Below are 7,970 nucleotides of genomic sequence, written 5' to 3'. Positions count from 1 at the left end.
TATATATATATATATATATATATATATATATATATCAATTTGTATATACATTCCCATAAAAGGCATACTCTCAAGCAAACACTCTTACTCATTTATGCATATATACTTACATACACACACATATACATCTATTCATTATATCATTGATATATATTCACTTTATCGTGAAGATAATATATATAGAATATCTCAGAATTTACTCATTGTTTTCTATTTTTAAGTCATAATAAAAAGAAGTATTCTTATCTTCACAAAACTAGAAAAAATATCAGCTCCGATAAAATATTATGAAATTCACATTTCCCTTTAAACATGAGTAGAAAATTACTAAATATCTAAACACTGACTCGATAATACTAAAAATACAGAATGAAAATAAAACAAGATAGGGTGAAAAATAAACATAAGTGATAAAACAAAGAATGGAAAGAAATTTTAAATATGGATATTGAGAAAATATAAACTTATTCTTGGGTAAGAGAGGTGTTAGATAAGGAGAGAAAATAAAGTCTAAGTAAAATTTCAGTGTATGAGGATGGTTTGTAATCTTGATGTCATTCAAGTACTCAATCTGTAGCAGTTGTATATTAAGATCTATTTCGTTATCATAGATATTGTACTTGTAATCGTAGTTGTCTACGTGAGAAGTTTTCCTGTAGTTTAGGATAATCCCATTGTATTTGGAAGTTCTGTATGATGACTGTGACATTGTAAGATTGTATAGACTCAATCCGGTAATGTTTACGTGTTACTGCTTGTTATGGGAAGTTCCATTGCATTTCAATGGTAGAGTAAAAATAAGTGAATGGATTTGGGAATATGACCAAATGACTTGCTTCCAATGACGGTATACAGTGTTGTTTAGAAGATACAGAAAATATATTTAGTATCTTGTGTTTTATGAAACATATACGTGTTTCACTAAATTAACTGCCTTCCATGCTAGAATGGGTTGGACGATTTGACTGAGGACTGGCGAACCAGATGGCTACACCAGGCTCCAATCTGATTTGGCAGAGTTTCTATAGCTAGATGCCCTTCCTAACGCCAACCACTCCCAGAATGTAGTGGCTGCTTTTACGTGCCACCGGCACGAAGGCCAATCAGGCGGTTCTGGCAACGGCCACGCTCAAAATGGTGTATTTTACGTGCCACCTACACAAGAGCCAGTCCTGTGGCATTGGCAACGGCCTCGCTCGAATGTTTTTTTCACAGAGAGAGAGAGAGAGAGAGAGAGAGAGAGAGAGAGAGAGAGAATGACGAAACGAAGTAGAATAATTAGAATATTGGAATGCAGATATAGAAACACACACTTCATTATAAAACTAGTAATACCGACATAGACATAGTTCACCAATTCGCTACCGGTTGTAGGATAACTATAAACAGGACTAACGTTTTTAATTTCCGTCCTAAATTCAACTGCTCTGGACGGTATGACCTAAACTGATTGTTTTAGTAAATGGTATCGATTAACAACAAACAGACCTGAAGTAACATATCACGAAGTCTGTTATAGTTTCTGCAATCCTGTATTTTTGGTTTTTATATTTATTGTTAGGATTCACGTGCCTAAGATGACAGGATGTAATGCGTCTTTAAAGATTTTAAGTTGACGGTCAGATTCAATATGGACGACATAGTTTTCTAGTAGCTAGAGGAACGACTCAGAGACTGATTTATGGCCCGTGGTCACATATACAGTTTTCTTAAGAAATTTTGGTGTCGACTTATTGCGTGCATCTTAAGCAGAGAGCTGGCAGAATCTTTAGCACGCTGAATAAAATGCTTAGCGGTATTTCGCCCGTCGCTATGATCTGAGTTCAAATTCCACCGAAGTCGACTTTGCCTTTTATCCTTTCGGCATCGATAAATTAAGTGCTAGTCAAGTATCGGGGTCGATATAATCGAATTTCCGCTCCCCCAAAATATCAGGCCCTTGTGCTTATAGTAGAAGAGGATTTGTTGCGTGCATCAAAATATATTCTGACTGTTGTGGATAAGGATTGTTGTCTTTAGGGTGAGCATTCAATGAGACGCTTCTTATTTTAAGCACAACTGAATTCAAAATTAAGTGTGGGTGGATTCAAAATTACTGGATTCAATATTCTTTTCTTCTCTTGTCACAAGGCCCGCAATTTTTTAGATCGACCTCAGTACACAACTGGTACTTAATTTATCGACCCTGAAAGAATGAAAGGGTAAGGTCGATTTCGGCGGAATTTGAACTCAGAATGTAAAAACAGACGAAATACTGCTAAGCATTTCGCCTGGCGCGTCCCTGGATTCAACATTAACTGGAAGTTAGGGCGGTCAGCTGGCATGACAGGCAAAATGCTCAGCGATATTTTTCCCGTCTTTACGTTGTGAGTTCAAATTCCGTCGAGGACAACTTTACCTTTCATCCTTTCGGAGTTTATAATATAATTAGCCCTTGATCACTGGGATCGATATAATCGATTTACCCCTCCCCTCGAAATCGCTTTGTACCAAAAATTTGAAAGTAATATTAACTGGAGGCGCATTCAAGTACGGGGTTTAATATTTTCAGAGGATTCCTTCATGTACCTTTGGAGATATGCGATAAGTTTTAAACCCTCAGTCACACTTAATGAAATTTATTATATAATATATTGGGTCATCCCATAAGTAATGCGGATTTTTAAATACTTCTTTTCATTTTTTAAAATTAAGATAAATAATAATCTGCTTTGATATAAAATATACCCTCCTTCATTTTCTACAATACTCTTCCATCTACCTGGTAGGCTTGCAAGAACCCTCTTCCAAAATTCACTTGTCAGTGACGAAAAATACTCCTCCACTACAGTTCTGACCTCGTCTACAGAATTCATATTTTTTCCGACCAAATGATTTTGAAGACTGCGGAATAAACGATAATCAGATGGGGCAATATCCGGCAAATATGGTGGCTGGGCTATCGTTTCCTATTCAAACTACTCCAACCTTTGGAATGTGATACTCGGTGTATATGGTCGAGCATTATCCTGATGGAAGAACACTTCTCGTCTTGAAACCAAAAATGGTCGTTTTTCTTCTAGCACTGACTTGAGCTGCTCAAGCTGCTCGCAGTAGATCGCCTTTGTTATCGTTTGGTTTGGGTTTAAAAGATCAAAGTGGACTAAACTTTTCGTATCCCACCAAACAAATAAAAACACCTTACGTGGGTGAAGATCTTCTTTAGCCTGAGGTGATGGTGTTTCTCCTTTCCCTATCCCCTGTCTTCAGCACATGACATTTTTATAAAGAACCCATTTCTCATCACCAGTCACTATTCAATCCCCCCAAAAGCCTCATGAGACGTGATAGCAAAGGAGAGCACATATTCACTTTGTCTGCTCGATTAGATTCGGAAATTTTGTGAGGGACCCATTGACCTAATTTGCTCTCTATTCAGATGGCAGAGAGGTTCAATGAATGGTTAAATGTCCAAATCCAAACTTCTCTGCTAGTTCCTCAACAGTTATGATGGGATTTTGTTTCACTAAAGTTTGTAGGTTTTCCTCATCGAGCTCTACAGATCTTCCAGAACAAGACTCGTCTTCTAGGCTATAATTTCCAGCTTGGAATTTCTGGAACTGCTGTTGACACTGGCTTACGCTTATTGTCTGATCCCCATATACTGCATTAATATTCCTCGCACTTTCCGTTGCATTGTTACTTTTATTGAACTAATAAAGCAAAATATGCCGAACATGCTCCTTTGTCACTTCTATTATATCTTTGAAAAAATAACTGTTTAAATCGAACTGCTCTCTTCAGAATTTGCATTATTCTTTATTCTTTGCACTAAGAATAAAGACAAGGTCAAATTACTACCTGCTTTTATAGCAGGTTGATGCAGGTAGTTTATTCCGTCCCCCTCCGACGTTTAGTTCATGCAGTTGAAAAATCTGCATTATTTAGGGGATGACCCAATATTTATTGAGAGCTCACGTCCTACGAGTGAGACAATGAACACAATTGATATTTATGATATCAAAGAGGATATAAAATGATTTCGAAGTGGTGAATATTTTGCACTGATCTGTCATGAAAGCTCATTATATAATAAATATATAATTGTAATATGATATTATATGAGTATCTGATACTACAGTAGTAATGTTTTAGTAACGAACGAATCTAACCCAAAACTTGCTTTTTATTCTCACGTGAGTCATTGAATTCATCGACTAATCTTGGCTGCAATTTTCACTGCAGTCGGGGCGAGGGGAAATTTATTAACAGAAGGATAAGAATTTGATTAGAGATCTATGATGACAGCTTTAGTATTATTTGAGCAGCTGAATAAGGATTATATGACCCACCATCAAAACAATACGAAACGATTTTCGCATTTAGCGGTACATTACATCACAAGACATCACTTGTTTTAGAAAGATAAATAAGCACTCACTCGAGATTACTTTTTATGCATTTTGTTGAATAGGAAAGGCCTCCGATTTTCAACGTGAGGTCTAATTGAATTGCATACTGAAGTGTACTCGTAAGTTTATTTACTCTAGAGGTATATCCAAATATTCAGGGCCGCATAGTAAGAGGAAAAAAGCCCCAAGGCAATATTTTGAGATATCGAAACGTCTTTCAGAGTGTTCAGATCCATTATGTTGGAAATATAATTTGTCGATGTGTTGGTCGTAGGAAATTGTTCTATAACTTTCAATGGGTGTGTCTGTATGTATTCTCTTATTCACATTTTTTATTTTCAAAATTGCATAACGAAGGTAAAAACGTATTATTTCTCAGAAATAGATAGATAGATAGATAGATAGATAGATAGATAGATGTGCAGTTTTTGGATGCCGTGACGATGGTCAGCGTGTGTCTATCATGGATAAATCAATATTTTAATTGCTAATATTAACTTACTTTAAATTCCTGATATGTTATGTTAATGAAGTAGCAAAGCGCTTCGCTAGCCCTCTGTATAAATGCATAAACTGCAAGGAAAATCTTTAGAAAGGTTTTTTAGTCTTACATACCATGTTGTTTGTCATTTCGTTTTCCATCTTAGATTTTATCCCGATAACTTGAAGTGTTTTACAGGTATATACTTTCGTGGATGTATATGTTTTTTTCAAATTACATAAATGAGATAAGTTTTACTATATGAAAATTTCTTCTGTTTATACTGGTTAACTGGAAATGCTGTAGTTCTCTGCAATAGCGTTTTTATTGACGATTTTTATGGTATATATCCCTTATGGAAATATGATTACTTATAAAGCTTGAGAAAAATATTGAGAATGTAGGAACGAACACATAATATCTGGAGGTGATTGTATCACATATAGTCTTCAATTTCCTATTTTTGCGTTTATAAATATTAGTGTTGTTCTGTAATATGTAAAGTATTATCTCTTTGGTTTCACTATCTTTTATTGCATAATTTTAATATTGAGCAGAATGGTTAAAGGATTTCTCTTTGATTAATATAATTTAACTCTTTGATAAACATAATCTGCAAATCTCTGAATATGGTGATGCATTTATACAGCTTGACAATTTAGTGTTCTATACAACTATAAACTTCTTTCCCAAAATATTTATAACTCAAGTTATATTCCTGTTAATGATTCTAACACTGAAAGTTTTTATGAACACTCGGAAATATCAGTTATTTTACAATGATTTATTTTGGGTTAAACCTACCTTAAAGACAGGTAATACTTGTTGTATATTGTTATTGCTTGACGTGGTTATGGGATTTTAGAAGGATAAAAGGATGAGAATGACTGTGATTGCATATTTGAGACTTACATAGAAAGTTCTATATTTAAGAGATGAGGAATTATTTACATTATTTGCATTTGAAGGATATTTGTCCTCATCTTGTTTGTTGTTAACACAACGTTTCGGCTGATATACCATCCAGGCTTCATCAGGTGTCTTAGGGAAATTTCGAATCTGGGTTCTCATTCCTAAGGTATTTTTCGATGTTATTATTTCAGTGAGGAATTTGGAGTGTAAGTAATTTCCACCAGAGTTTAGTTCTTAGCTTTCTCTTACACATTATATTTCACCTGGTTATAACAGATTCTATATTTTTATTTATTTATTTATTTTGCCTAGCTCTCCTTCTCTCTCTGACGCTTTCTCGCTTGTCCCTGGCTTTTCGACTATCTCCTGGCCGTGCGGCCACACACAGCTAAACTAATTTCTCTCACTCACAACCCAGAACAACACCTAAAAGAAAACCCTACATGCCGGCTTCCTCGTTATTTATTCAGAAAGGATGTAAGACAAAGTCGACCTCGCTGGAATTTGAATTTGAGAATATAGTGACCGTTGAAATGTAACTAGGCATTTATCCGACGCACTAACTATTCTCCCAGATTTCCGCCTTCCTGCATAGAACATATGATAAGTAACACAATTCTGTTGGTGGCAGCGTTCAGCAGTGAAGTGTATAAATACAAGATTATTACCAGTTCAAATACGCTTGGGGCATATTCGAACCCGTAAGAAAGCTATTCAATGTGTTTTGTCATAGAGAAAACTTCTCGTAAATAATGTAAATAATCTAAATAATCTAAATAGCGTAAATACAGAAAAATCAGCTCGCAGCTCCACCTGCACAGATTATGAGATGCAAGCAATTCGGAGTGGTTATCTACTCCTCAGTCACAGACACCGGACATGGTGGGCTGCGACTTGATTAGAAAGATTGTCACTCTTCTGATATTCTCTTATCATATATCATAAGATTGTCTCTCTTATGACATTCCAGTCATCATACAATGTCTAGTAGCGGCAATCAGCAGCTCAAAGCAAGCAAATAATGCTGACACAACCCGTAATTTGTTTACGGTGAGCCGCCGATTATCGCTATTAGTCATTTATTGTACGATGACTGAAATGTCATAAGAGTGAAAAAAAACTCTGTCACCAGTTCGCAGCGCACCATTTCGGGTTTCTGTGATTGAAGAGAAAATAACCAAGTTGAAATGTTTGCATCTCACTCTCTCTGGGCAGGTGGCATCGCGAGCTGATTTTCGTTCAAGCATAAGTGAACTGGTAATAACCATGAGTTCAGTTGATGTTGAAATTTCCAGGAACTTTGGGAATTTACATTTCGGAAATATCTGCAACAGTATTGTGAACAATGTTCTTATTGTAGGTTAAGAGTTTTCATGTAAATACTTACTTCATGCATTCAAAATACGGTGTCTTCTCGTTGCTTATAGTTCTATCTTGCCAATATTTTCAAATTATGAAAGATGTTTCGATATCCAAAATATCCGTTTCTATAAACAATGTTTCATGAATAGATACAAAGAGCGAACAAACAGCATACGGATGAATGATCGTCCTTCGGCGTTTCGATAATGTTAGGTGTAAGATATAATCAATGATTCCTTATCAGTCATTGGGGAAGTAATAGCATATTATGTCACGAGGGGCCTTCCTAACAGAAAAACTGATAATCCACCGATATGACATATCTAAGGCTTTCTGATAGTCCATCCACACTACAATCAAACACCTGTGGTTCTTAAAACTGCATTGTTAAAGCTTTTACGAGAGGAATTTCTTAATCTGCAACTGTTTAATGTATCCTTACAATATCTATCTGTGTGTCTGTCTATCTATCTATCTATCTATCTATCTATCTATCTTCGTCCCGCAACCCAGCTCTCGTGGGATACCCCTCAGCTGGCGACACTGAGGGGTATCCCACGAGAGCTGGGTTGCGGGACGAGCGTGTCTGCATATGCGGACGATGTCACCGTTATAGTGTCGAGCGAAAAGCACGTCGAGATGCTAGGCGAGACACTTAAACAATACGAAACGGTGACAGGAGCAAAAATTAACCCGGAAAAGTCAGTGGGTTTGTTACTCGGCACCTGGAGAAGCAAGCCCATACCGTCCAACAGTGACTCCGTAGTGGGACGCTGGACGGACGGACCGGTTAAACTGCTCGGGGTCTGGTTCAGTCCGGACCT

General features: G+C 36.4%; 1 long non-coding RNA gene across 1 annotated transcript in view; it reads right to left on the bottom strand.

Moving 5' to 3' along the window:
• The window catches only part of LOC106878675 (uncharacterized), a 397,850-nt gene that overhangs the window by 160,145 nt on the left and 229,735 nt on the right, over window positions 1-7,970 (bottom strand). The window lies entirely within an intron of this gene.

The sequence above is a fragment of the Octopus bimaculoides genome, chromosome 6 (genome assembly GCF_001194135.2).
Source record: "Octopus bimaculoides isolate UCB-OBI-ISO-001 chromosome 6, ASM119413v2, whole genome shotgun sequence".
Classification (NCBI taxonomy): domain Eukaryota; kingdom Metazoa; phylum Mollusca; class Cephalopoda; order Octopoda; family Octopodidae; genus Octopus; species Octopus bimaculoides.
Note: the sequence above shows the minus strand (reverse complement) of the source record. Positions and strands in the feature narration are given on the sequence as shown.